Raw genomic sequence first — 13,515 nt, 5'->3', positions numbered from 1 at the left:
TGATCGTGGAACTTCACGAAGGTCTGCATGTCGTTTTAATAGAGCTACAGTGACGAGCCCTAAGAATATGTTGATCTGTGTGAAAATAGATATAAGGTGTTGGAAGACATCACACTAGTCTTTGGATGCAGAAATTTGGTTCTTGCATCCCCCCATACTGCTTTAGGTGAGACTGCAGCCTGCGCTACGCAGGTTGTTGTTGAAAGGTCCAGTAGTGTAGGGTTTTAATGGTTGGTGAAACTAACTCCGAACTTGGGTCATGACCCTCTAAGCCAACAAATGGTTCTGTTACTAGGATCGGGATTTGCTTGAAAGATATGTGTGACGTCGCATCATTGGATCCGACTAAGAAAGAAATTGAAAAGTGGCTAGATCAAAAAATTCACGAGTTTGCGGTGTAAGAAAATAGGAATCCATGGCTGTCAATGGAAGAGTGGTTGAACATGTATCTATATATAGAGATACACGAGATCTTCTTCTGCACCTTCCCCATTGAACTGTATGACTGGTTAGCTATATTGACAAACAATCAAGGAAGGTGGAAGCTCCATAGTCCTATAGTGTGGACTCCAAAATTAGTACGACGACTAGAAGACTCTGAAAACAAGATCACGAGAGCTGTCAATCATTGGCTCAATTGAATTGTAGGAGGATTTGTTACAAAATTTGTAGTTCATACCTCATTCATCTATAGCGAAGCAAAGTGACGTTTCTTCAAAGGACCACATGGTAAGTATTTAAGATCATTGAATACTTTGATTAAAATGTTGTTATGTGAAAAATGGGTGATGACATTACCTTGATGTTTGGGGCTACATGGAGTGGACGATTCTTTAGAAATCGTGAAGGATTGGGGCCATAGTATAGTCCATTTATTGGACCTCCTTCAAGAGATGACGAAGGGGTGGGGAATTCTACGCCGCAAAGAACTGTTCAGCTAATCACTCAGAAGATTCCTAGAATAAATCACCCATCCACTCTACCTTTGCTGACACCTCCACCTTCGCCACCACCATTCAACGTGGAAAACGCAATGAAGATGCCGATCTTCGAGGGCATAGGAAGCGAAGATCCATAGTACTTCTAGTTTTTTGCGAATGTTTTATGGACAATGCAACAAATCACCTATGATAATATAAAGAAGGCGTAGTCAGTTACCGCTTTGCATGATCATGCGCTAACTTCATACATTAAGTATTGCGATGATAATCCTCTTGAAACCCTAATAGAGACTAAGACGACTTTGAACAAAGAATTTAGTAAGCCTAATTCTGACTCATAGTCAGTGATTGAATTCAAAGAGATCATGATGAACATGGAAGAGACACCTTGGGACTTTGATTAGAGGTTGAAATGTCAAATCATACATGCTAACATGAAGATCTCAGATAGCGAGCATCACGACTGGTTTATTGCATCACTTCTACCCCATTTGAGAATCGCTCTGTCATAGCAGAAGACATATACATACACAGAAGCCCTAGAAATCGCGATGAGGATGCACACATCACCTATTCAAGATACAAACCTGGGAGTACAACAGATCCAATCACAATTAACGAAATTACACCTAGAAATACAGAGTTTGAAGAAATACAAGGAGACTAAACTAGAAATGCACACATAAGTCTGGTGTTTGAAGTGCAAGGGCCATGGGCATGATAAGGATCATTGTCCCATGTATGTGAGTTATATTACAGGAGGGGGGGGATGATTCCCCTAAAACCAAAAGTCCTAGCAGGGCCAAGAATGGGGGCTATGTTGTGGTGTGCCATTTGTCAATTTACTAGGTAACATGTGACATATAATTTCCATTTACTTTAGAAGTTTGTTCAAACGCCCCAACAGTTGTTCTGTAATTTCTGTAAATCTGTGGGCCACGATGAGTGCCACTCTAAAATATAGGATCTAATGATGGAAAGAACCCCTACATACCGTATGCAAGCAGAAACTCGACCTCCACATCAAGGCATGGGAGGAGCACATGGAGGTTATCAAGATTGAGGACAGGTCCAAGGAGGAGGAGGACCTGGTAGATGTTGCGGTCATATTATCTGCTACAAATGCATACAACCAGGGCACTATGCGCGAGACTACCAGAATCCTACACACCCATCATGTCAATACTAAAGACAGGTTAACCATACTAAGAATAATTCCCTGTGCTAATAGCTAAAATGCAAGAGAAGAAAATGTAGCCTCAGTAGCCGGCACAAAATTTACAAATGATAAGGGTTGAGCTTTGCAAAGAAGATCAAAGAATTAATATTGTGCTGAGAAGTGGAATGACAACTGGCATTGATAAATGTAAATAGCCTAAACAAGAGGCATGGGTCCGCGAAGTGCTAGAGGAAGAAGTCGTCTTTGATTTGGATCACACTAAGAAAACATTTATGGAAGCCAAGAAGAGCTTTGATGAGGCCTCCACCTTAGGAATCCGGGACAAGATGCAAGTAATCAACGCGCCTGTAGAGGTTGATCCTTCTGTACTCACTACGTTTTTGGAAACCTGCATGAAGATGTTGTGCGATAGCAAGGTTGTGGAAGGCCTGCAGGAATTAATAAATAGATGCGCCATAAAATAGAAATCCCCTGATGGACACCGCATTGTTAGAAAGATTGGAAATCATAAGGCATGAACAGGGTGAGAGATGAGGCTAACAACACAGATAGGTGATTATGAAATGGATCAGGTCATCTTGGATCTAGGGTCTGATGCAAATGTTTTACTGAAACAGACATGGGAAAGGAGGGGAGACCTATGCTATAGTGGTCTTTGATTCAACTCAGAATGGCAAACCAACAAAAAATCATCCCCATGGGATGCTTATATCGAGTAACAGTTGACATTGAAGGTGCGAGTGCAATGGCAGACGTTGGAGTTATAGAAATTGTCAATAACAGTAATCCCTACATTGTGCTCCTGGGAATTCATTGGGCTATTGATATGAATGAGGTCATCAATTTGAAGAAGAGGACAATGTTGTTTGAAAGGAAGTTATTTAGGGGTATAGTACCAATGGACCATGCTAAACGGGCATGCTATACTGAACTAGTTCGTGATTATGAACAAAGTGATGATGAGTTGGATCCAATTTACAAAATCATAGTGTGAGATCAGGACTAGATCAATCCAACGACAGATGGGCAGATTGCATGGGACCGGGAGAGTTCCTACACCTATGATTTAGATGAGTTATAGCATTGGCAGAATCGCTTACATGAAGTTTTTACATTGTGATGCAATATGATGACGAAGGTGTTGCGCTCTATTTCGTCAGAGATAAGAAAATTACCTTATTATGGTGGTTTAACTGACATAGATCTTTTTTTGGATGACTTTGAACGCGAAGTCCCTAAAGAACACCGCTTCCAAGCATTAGAACTAGTGCTACGCACTAGGCCTGAACGATGGTGGGGTATGCAGAAGGATAGTTTTGTGGGATGGAGATATTACAGAAGAATAATGAAGCTATGGTTTGGGTGTGCTAACACTAGAATAACTGAGAAGTATATTGGAAAGGATTATCCGCATGATCACCTGACAAAATGGACTAAGGCATGGGGCACAAAATGCTAGAGTGGGTACACATGTTTTGTCATACCTCGGATACAATCCCCATTAACTTTTATCTTGAAACGGAGCTCCACCATGGCACCACGGAATGGGATGTACTGAAGGAAGGGTTCTTATTGACTTTCAGTTTTGACAACGGGTTTGCAAGCATCAATGAAGCACTGCAAGAAATTATAGACGTTATCTTCAGAACTGCGAAGGAAACTATGTAATGGACCCAACCAAACAGGAGCACCCAGCTGCATCATGCATTGGAATGTTATAATGTGACGACCGAAGAGGAAGAAGAAGACCTAGAAAACATCAATATTCTATAGGCAGAAGGACATTGCGAATTCGAAGGTCCACAAATAGAAAACTCGGACATCTCCACACCTTTGAAGACAAAGCAAGTAAACATTGGCACTAAAGAATAATTGAACTTCATGAAAATTGGAGATTATTGGGATGACGCTATAGTATATAAAGTTGTTGAATTACTTCGCAAATACCAGGATATTTTCCACACTAAGTTTTTGGATTTAAAGGGCATAATCAATGATTTGGGTGTTATGAAGATCACATTGAAGCTGGATGTGAAACCTATTAAATAGAGGCCTTATCACCTTAATCCCAAGTATAAGGAAAACGTTTGGCAAGAGTCGGATAAGATGCTCGAGGTGGGCATCATAGAACCTGTTGAAGAATCTGATTGGGTGAACCCGATGGAGGTCCAAGAGAAGAAACAAAAAGGCAAAATAAGGAATTGTGTAGATCTGCGGAAGCTTAGCGATGCCTGTGTTCACAATCCATTCCCAAGGTCGTTTACAGAAGACGTACTAGACAATGTTGGAGGACAAAAGGCCTATTCCTTTACTGATGGGTTCTCGGGGTATCATAAAATCAAGATCGTGCTAGAGGATAGAAGCAAGACAACCTTCGCAAAGGAGTGGGGTTGTTTTTAGTATATTGTGATGCCATTTGGACTAAATAATGCGCTTGCTATATTTTCCCTTGTACTAGTCATAGCGATGTTCAAGGAGTTCATTCATAAGTTTCATGAAGTGTACTTTCATGACTGGATGGTGTCTGGATTAGTGAAGCACTATGTAGCGATTCTACGCCTGTTGTTGTATACATGTCGCAGATACCAGATAGCGGTAAATTTGAAAAAATGCATATTCTATATACCTTTCAAGATCTTGCTAGGTCATGTTGTGTGCACGAAAGGATTGATGGTGGACCCTACAAAGATTAAGGTAATTGTAAACTTAGAGGCCCCTAGGAACGTCAAGCAATTGCACGCAATGCTGGGACATAATGGATATTATAGAAAATTTATTAGAGCTTATGCTTAAATTATTGTGCCCATGGAGAAATTGCTAAAGAAGGGTGTGACATTTTGTTGGGACGAAGAATGTTAGTGTAGCTTAGATGTGTTGAAAGAAAATATGGTAACTGCGCCAATCTTAGTATTTCTCAACTGGAAAAAGGAGTTTCATGTACACGTGGATGCTTCTTGCATTGCGCTGGGTGCAATATTAACACAAGCTGGTAAAGGAGAACTGGACCATCCTATCGCCTTCGTAAGTATGAAGTTATTGAAGGTGGAGAGAAACTATTCAACAACTAAGCGTGAAGGGCTAGCCATGGTCTACGCATTGCAAAAATTCAGGCACTATCTGTTAGGAGGGAATCTCAAGATGTATACAGATCATTCTGCCTTGAAATACTTGGTCAGCAAGCCTGTGTTTAGGGGGAAGATCTACAGATGGTTTTTATTTTTCCAGGAGTATGAATTTTAAGTCATTGTGAAGCCAGGAAGGTTAAATGCGGGACCTGACCATCTATCACACATTGAAATAGGAGAGGAACCTAGTAATCTGGAGGAAGGGTTTCCAAATGCGAAGCTCTTTGCGGTGCGCGTAGCGGATGACCATTTTGCATACATTATTCACTTCTTAACTAAGGGGATTCCATCAGAAGCATATAGAAGTCAACAAAAGAACGAACTAGTAGCACGTGCAGACGATTTTTCAGTTATTACAGGAAATTTGTATAAAATGGGTGTAGATGAAATATTGCGAAGACATGTGTCGAACTTTGAGTAGGACAACATTCTCATTGAAGCTCATGCAGGATCTATGGGAGGCCATTATGCAGGAAAAGCAACCGCGCAAAAGATGTTGTGCGTAGGTCTATGGTGGCCAACATTGCACAAGGATTCCAAAGCATACTATAAGGCATGTGATGCATGTCAAAGAATTGGCAGACCATCGAAAAGGGATGAGTTACCACTACACCCTCAAGTGTTCTTACAAGCATTTGAGAAATGGTCGATTGATTTTGTTGGTCCAATTCAGCCCCATAGAAATAAAACGGGTGCACGCTATATTATCACTGCGACGAAATATCTAACTAGATGGGTGGAAGCACATCCAGTTAAGGATTGTATAGGGGCTATGACAACAAATTTCTTGTTTGAGTATGTCTTAACCATATTTGGCTACCTAAAGGCGTTGATGAGTGACATGGGTACAGAGTTTTTGAAAGAAACAATCAACTCGTTGACTGAGGAACTCCAGGTCTACCATTAGAAGAGTAAACCATATCACCCACAGACAAACAGAAGTGTTGAATCCTTTAACAAGATTTTGGACAACATGCTAACGAAGATCTTCAATGCGAAGCGAAATCACTGGGATGTACACGTACCTGTAGTGCTATGGGCTTATAGGACTACTTGTAAGAAGCTGACAGGACAGACGTCGTTCCAGATTGGTCTATGGGGTCGAAGTTGTAATGCCCATGGAATACATTGTGCCTAGTCTATGGATACCATCTTTGATGGATATGGCGGATCGTGAGGCCTTGGAGGAACGACTTGCATAGCTGATGGAGCTCAAAGAAGAGCGGTTTTTAGTAGGACTCAATCAACAAGTACAGAAGGAATGTGAAAAACCATGGCATGATTACCACATCAAGCTTCACACAATCATGGTAAATGATCTTGTCCTGTTATATGATAGTAAACTCACTAAATTTCTGGGTAAATTTCAGATGCATTGGTTAGGGCCATATATTGTCAAAGAGATTATAGATGGAGGTGTAGTGCAGCTTATGAAGCTGAATGGGGAACCCTTCCCGAGAAGAGTGAATGGGAGCAAGTTGAAGTTGTATATAGGGGATCCTGCGCAATGACTATATGGCAGCAGGATAGTCTTAATGCTCTAGGCAGTTGCAAGGGAATGCGAGACTATAAACTACACTGCCCTGTGTGAAGGAAAATTCAGCGAGAAGGCTATGCAGAGAGTGGCGAATATGAAACAAATGAAGTTGTGCTCAGGAAGCTGCACCAAGGGGACAAGTACCACATAACCCAACAATAAAATGATTGTTGGAGTTTCTATTCATGACATGATGACCAAAAAACGGTTAAGAGGAGTGAGTTGGGCAATTAAGGCAAAAATCGTTGAAGATCTTCCACCAAAATATAATTTATTATCAAAATTTGGGGGGAATGGGTGGATTTGAATTCAAAAGACCCTATAAATTATGCGTGCTGGTCCAATAGAGAACACTTTGCACTCTAAGACTTGTTGTTGAATTTTGTTATCTGATGCCTATGAGCTGAGCATTCTGGGAAGAATTCTTGTCATGAGAAAACTGTTATCCCATAGCCCAAGAGTTTTTTATGGATAGAATGAGTGCCACTAACCTCATCGAAGGCCTGAATTCGGGAGCCATTGTGTTCGACACGCCATGACTGGAAGTGTATAGAGGCTACGCTTGTGGTGCCCACACCGCTAAGGTCACCTAGGCCAAAGAAGACTATGGCTAAAGAAAAGAAGCCTGCTACAAAGGAAAAACAACCAACCGTGAAGGAAAAATCGAAGAAGCTAGTGTTGGTGCACGCATCACTAAGGAAGAATACCGCAACATAGGAAAATCAGGAAATGGTTAAGCAGAGAGAAAAAGTAGTGGACATGGAGGAGGAAGAATTGTAGGGAATGGAGGATATTGGTGCCGAAGGAGTGGAGCTGATGATGAGGCTGCCTGAGTGTATCCCTCTGCGCAAGGGAAAATCTAAGGTCACGAAGGATCCCGATACAGGAAAAATTTGAGTGTCAACACCTTTTTTGCCTGAGCAAGTTGTGTTCGAGGGTCCTAAGCTGGCGCACATCCCATTGCTCAAAATGTAAGATTGAGTCCTCACAGACCACACAAAGTTTCCACACTTGGAGACTCACAAGTACATGTAGAAAGTCTACTTTGAAGACACCTGGATTACAACATTGGAGCCCATGAAGTGTGCGCGCGGAGTTGAGCAGTCAGGATTTCTCAATCTACTCTTGGTGTCGCATTATTATCATTGCCATTAATACAATTTTTGTGTGCCAGCTCCTCGCGCTAGTGCATGATGGGTTACTATGGCTAGGTGATCATATCCCCATCATCGACATGTTGATCCATAGGATAACTAAGTTACCTTACAAAGGCGTGAACCCTGTGAAGGAATTTAGCGAAAAAACTGGAGAGAAAGATTTGGCAGACAAGATGAAGAAGGAGTTTGGGCTGATAAAAAAGTTGTGAGGGTATTATATCACATCCATATTAGACCCAGCAGTGCAGTGAGCGAGGAAAAATTTTGGTTGATTGGGGGATATTTTAACCCCATAACCTTGCTAGAAGAGAAAAAGGGAGGGATAAGATGGCAGGATCTAGAAATAGATCTCTCCTGAACATGGATAGTGGATTTAAAATTAGTAGATATTCCAACCATCAACGGGATATTCCCATGGAACAATCAGAGAGGTGGAGCCCACCAAGTCACCTCTAGGTTAGATAGATTCCTAGTCTGTGAATACCCTATCAGTAAGAGAATTTTCTTCGAAGCCTCCATTCTACCATATTTTGGATCTGACCATTGGCAAATCTGGATGGAAATGGATCTTCAGGTTCAATTCCTTCTAGTTATGATACACATCCTTTCTAGACAAAGTAAAGGATTGGTGGACCTCCAACACAGTTCAGGGATGTAACTGTATGCACACCTTTCAACAATGCTTGAAGGATCTGAAGTAGCAAATAAAAAATGGAATAAATTAGAATTTGGTCACATTTAGAAAGACCAGGAAATCCTACAAGCCCACATGCAAAAGGTACAACAACAGATGATCAACCAAGGGCATTTAGGGCCCCTAATAGTAGAAGAAGGATACATCATAACTCAGATCAAGGAACAAAGAAAGTGGGAGGAGCTACTTTGGAAACAAAAATCTAGGGTTCAATGGTTGCAGAAAGGGGAGAGAAACAATTGTTTATTTCACAAAGCTATGTCCCAACGTAGGCAACACAACTATATATTTTTGTTGCTTGATAAGGAGGGGAACTGACCGATACAACATGAAGACATGGAAAACCTTCTAGTTGACCATTTTCATAACCTCTTTTCATAACAAGATCGAGATATATCACAAGCAATTAGGCGCATTACAAGACAAATCCCACAATTGGTCAGCAGAGACCAAAACATGGCACTCATGAGATCCATCACTATGGACGAAGTTGAGGAGGTAGTAAAAGGCTTGGCGAAGAACAAAGCCCTAGGACCTGACGGCTTCACTACATAATTCTTTCAGGTGTCCTGGCCTATTTCGGGTAAGGATATCTTGGAAGTGGTTGAAAAATATTGGCTATGCCGACAGGTACATCCCCCTCTTAACTCTACTTTCCTAGCATTGATTATAAAATAATCTCATTCTAAAGACCCTTAGGGATTCAGACCTAATGCTCTATGTAACGTCATATATAAAATTATCTCTAACTTTATGGTCAATTATCTTAAACCTATTCTTCCTGCCCTGATTTCTCCTGAGAAAACCGATTTTTTCCAAGGCCACCAAATTCTGGATGGCATTGTCACTACCCATGAGGCAATTCACTCTTCTAAGAGCCTTAAATCAAAGGTTATGATGATAAAATTGGTCTTATCCAAATCCTATGATGGCCCAAGTTGGTCCTTTTTGAAGAACATACTGAAATCCTTTGGCATTGACCAACGATGGATCCAATGAATTTCTTCTCTCATCTCCTCCCCAATATTCTCGATCCTCATAAATGGCTCTCCCTCCTGCAACTTCAACGCGTCCAGATTCCTTGGCCAATGTGACCCTATTTCACTCTTCCTCTTCATGCTGGTTGTAGAAGGGCTGCGAAGATATATAAAATCAGTTATTCAAGCTGGCCATTGAAAAGGAATCCATCTGTGGGGAAATGACCTTCCCTTATCCAACTAGCAATTTGTGGATGATATAATGTTATTCTGTCAAGTCTCCCTTCGGGAATCCAGGGCTCTAAAATCCATACTGGAAGACTTTATGCAAGCTTTTGGTACTCAAATCAATAATGAGAAATCCAATATCTTTTTCTTCAACACCCCAGTTCCTTCCCAATCTTTCTTGGCTAGGATGTTGAGATTTCACATTGGCTCCATTCCATCCAAATATCGGGGAATTCCTCTAGTGCCTAACTCTCTTAGGACCTCATGTTGGAAAACTGTCCTTGAGCGAATCCAATTGTGACTTCAAAACTGGTCTTTCTGATCCCTGAACACTGTTGGGAGGGTGGTTTTACTGAAGCCTGTGCTACAATCAATCACAATATATCAAATCTTGGCCCTCGGGTCTATATGCTCCTAAAATTGCTTGCTCTGATATGAAAACCATCTTCAAAAAATTCCTATGACAGTGGGCTCAGAAAGAAAAAAATGGGCACTCCTTTCATGGGATCGGTTGATTAAACCTAAAATGGTAGGGAGGTTAGGTCTTCGAGATCTATTTATACTAAACCAAGCGATGGAGGCAAAACTTTGGTGGCTATGGATTCAAGGTGGTACTGATCTCTGGACGATCATCTAGGGATGAAAATATAACACGCCTTCAACTACAGAGGAAAGAGTGAGACTGTAGGAAACTCCAAGAGGATCATCAATTTGGAACTTAGCTTCTGAGCATAAAGAGTTAATTCACAATCACACATTTTAGGAAATCAGAGATCAGAGGAGAGCTCTATTCTAGCCATATTCATGGAAACAATGGGAAAATCTCTTGAGTCGTTAGGATCCGATGGAGATCTTCCTTTCCACTAATAGACCCCACAACATGACAGTTAATCAATTTTGGGATCTGATCCCTGGGAATCAATGGAGACAGTGGAAAATGAAACAAGACTCACACAACCCTCCTAACTCAAACTAATGGGATGTGTTTGATTCTAAGCCATGCACTAGAATAATTGCATCTTTATAAGGACATGACATTCTTAGGTGGGGCTATCAAAATAAAGGTATCTTTACCATAAAATAAGCTTACCAACTGGCAGCAGAGGAGCATCCGAATCAGAATAATCCACTCTAGAGGAAAATATGGATGGGACAATTTTGGTCGAAAGTAATGTATCTCATGTGGTTAGTGTGGAGTGGAAAGATTCTCACCTAGGACCAATTATAGAAGAGAGGAATCCATGGGCCCTCTTTATGCAGTATGTGTGCCTCTCAGACTAAAACCATAGAGCATCTCTTGAACCTATGCCCCTTTGAATCCCAACTCTGGTAGAATATAGTTACTGCTTTTGGTAATCAAGGTTGGCATAATACCAGTATCTGATCCACCATTGGGAGTTAGAGGAAATGAATCTCTTCCATTCCGATGGTAAATTGAGCCTGGTGTCTATCTCTTGACTTTATTTTATGGGAAGTATGGAAGGAAAGGAACAAAATAATTTTCAAGGACCAGAAACTATCACACTTGGAAATATAGAAAGGAATACTCCAAAATGTAAGAGAATCTATACTTGCAGAGAAATGGAATTCAGATGATTGGAAGCTCAACCCCCAAGAAGCGTAGATATTGTCTAGACTCAAATTATCCCCACAAAGTCTTACACCCTCATCTTGGAAACTAAATTTGCCTCCTAACCAATCTCCTTCTTGCTTCTCATGCCCCCCCGGAGGGTTTTCTCAAGCTAAAATCTGATGGGGCATCCAAAGGTAACCCTGGGGATGAGGGCTTTGGAGGGGTCATGAGGGACTCGTAGGGTCAGGTTTTCTGAATATATGCTCTAAATTCTCGCATTGCAAGTAACAACGAAGCTGAATTCAATGTTGTTAAACATGGATTGATAATAGCTAGAAGGGAAGGGCTGGAAAAATGGTGGTGGAAGGCGACTCTTCTCTAGTCATTGATACTATTAAAAATCTTAACCAGGGGTCCCAGTGGGAAAATATTAGTAAAATATTGATGAATTCTTGCTTGATCTAGGATATCAATAAACTTATTCAAGGTTTCGAGTATATCATCCCCTCGCATGTCTACCACAGTGGCAACAAAGTTGTGGATTTTTTAGCAAACTGGGCCTATCTTCACCAGGGAATGAATATAGATAAGCCTTGGATAAGGGAGATAGGGGAATCAGGGACGGACAAATTGACTCTAATTCTGAATCAAGACCTGGCTCCTAATCAAAACCCTCAGTCAGGGTGCGAAATAATTGGAGTCCCGCTTAGGCTTTATTAACATGACAAATCTTTTAATGTTTTGGTATGGTGGGTGGTTTCCCCCACACCCTCACACGCATATTCACTATGATAATATGCAGCGTCATAGATCTTATAAAATCCATGACATGAAATTTGGTAATCCTCGACGCCTACAGGTAGTGGGAGCGAAGGTGAAGTTAAGACCACATATCCAGTTATAAACTTTGGTCCTCAGCATCTTAAGGAGCCTAAGTTTGTTTGTTACAGGTTCGCGGTGTCTGGAACGCGATAGGAACACTCAGTTGCAACCTGTCTCTGCTCGCGGTTGGCATATAAAGTCTACTATGTTATAATGTTATCTTTGTATCCTGGTTGGGGGGCAGCTACTTGGGATAAATTTGTGCCTGGAGGGGAAAGGAAACATAGGATAAATTAGCAGTTTCGGTGACCGGAAATATAGGCCTTATTGATTATGTGATGTCGATTTCTACATTTTTTGGGAATCTTCTCTCTCACATGGGCATATTTACTGGTTTCCAATTTTTTATCATGATGTTTCTCTGCATGTTGATAATTGGGTTTCCTATTTTAAACTTGAATTGTCGAGGAAATCCGTGTGAAGAGAAAGGGTTTTGGAAAATTATCAGGGCCAAGTCTTCAAACTCAAGTCTTAAGGTGGTATGTTGGACACCATTCTTATTCTCGTGATACCTCCCACCTCAGGAGGGTTATTAATTATATATGCTTGTTGGCTCGGGTTGTGCAATTCTGAAGGGACGCAACGTTGTCCAGCATTGCATTTGTTTTTACGGCCATTCATTAAGTTATTGGTTACTTTTTTGGTGGTTCTCTGTACAAATTTTATTCTAGGTCTTCCTACATTGTATTTACTTTTGGCCTTTATACAGTGGGTTGTGTCACAAGCGGGGGAAAGTGGTACAAGGGTGAACAAAGGGGTCTTGGCCTTGACAGACATGGGGAAGTCTCATTCTCGCGTCGGAGCCTCGAGTAGAGGAGTAAGAGGCATAAGACACCATGAAGATAAAGGTAAATAATTATACCCATCTTATGGTCGGACTGAGTGGCAAAGGATCGTACGAAGGAGGATTGAGTGGTGGGAGACTGCGTGGCAGGTGACTACATGGCAGGGGACTGTGCAAAAGGGGATGATGCAGAGGGGGACTGCACGGTAGGGGACTATGTAGTATAAGACTGCACGGTAAGGGAGTGCATGACATATGGACTGAAAAACAAATTTTGAGAATCTTCAAGCCATGGTCAAGGCTTACTACGAAGGGACCCTGGTGTAGGTGAAACAATTGATTGTGAACTAGGAGGGAGAGTTGAATTCGCAAGATGAGCTTGAACAACGAGTCGAAAACTAGGGGGAACTCAGCACAGACCCTGGGTACACTGGTGG

This window comes from Pinus tabuliformis, chromosome 1_1 (assembly GCF_031772625.1).
Source record: "Pinus tabuliformis cultivar Carrire ecotype Pingquan chromosome 1_1, CPIR1, whole genome shotgun sequence".
NCBI lineage: Eukaryota > Viridiplantae > Streptophyta > Pinopsida > Pinales > Pinaceae > Pinus > Pinus tabuliformis.
Note: the sequence above shows the minus strand (reverse complement) of the source record.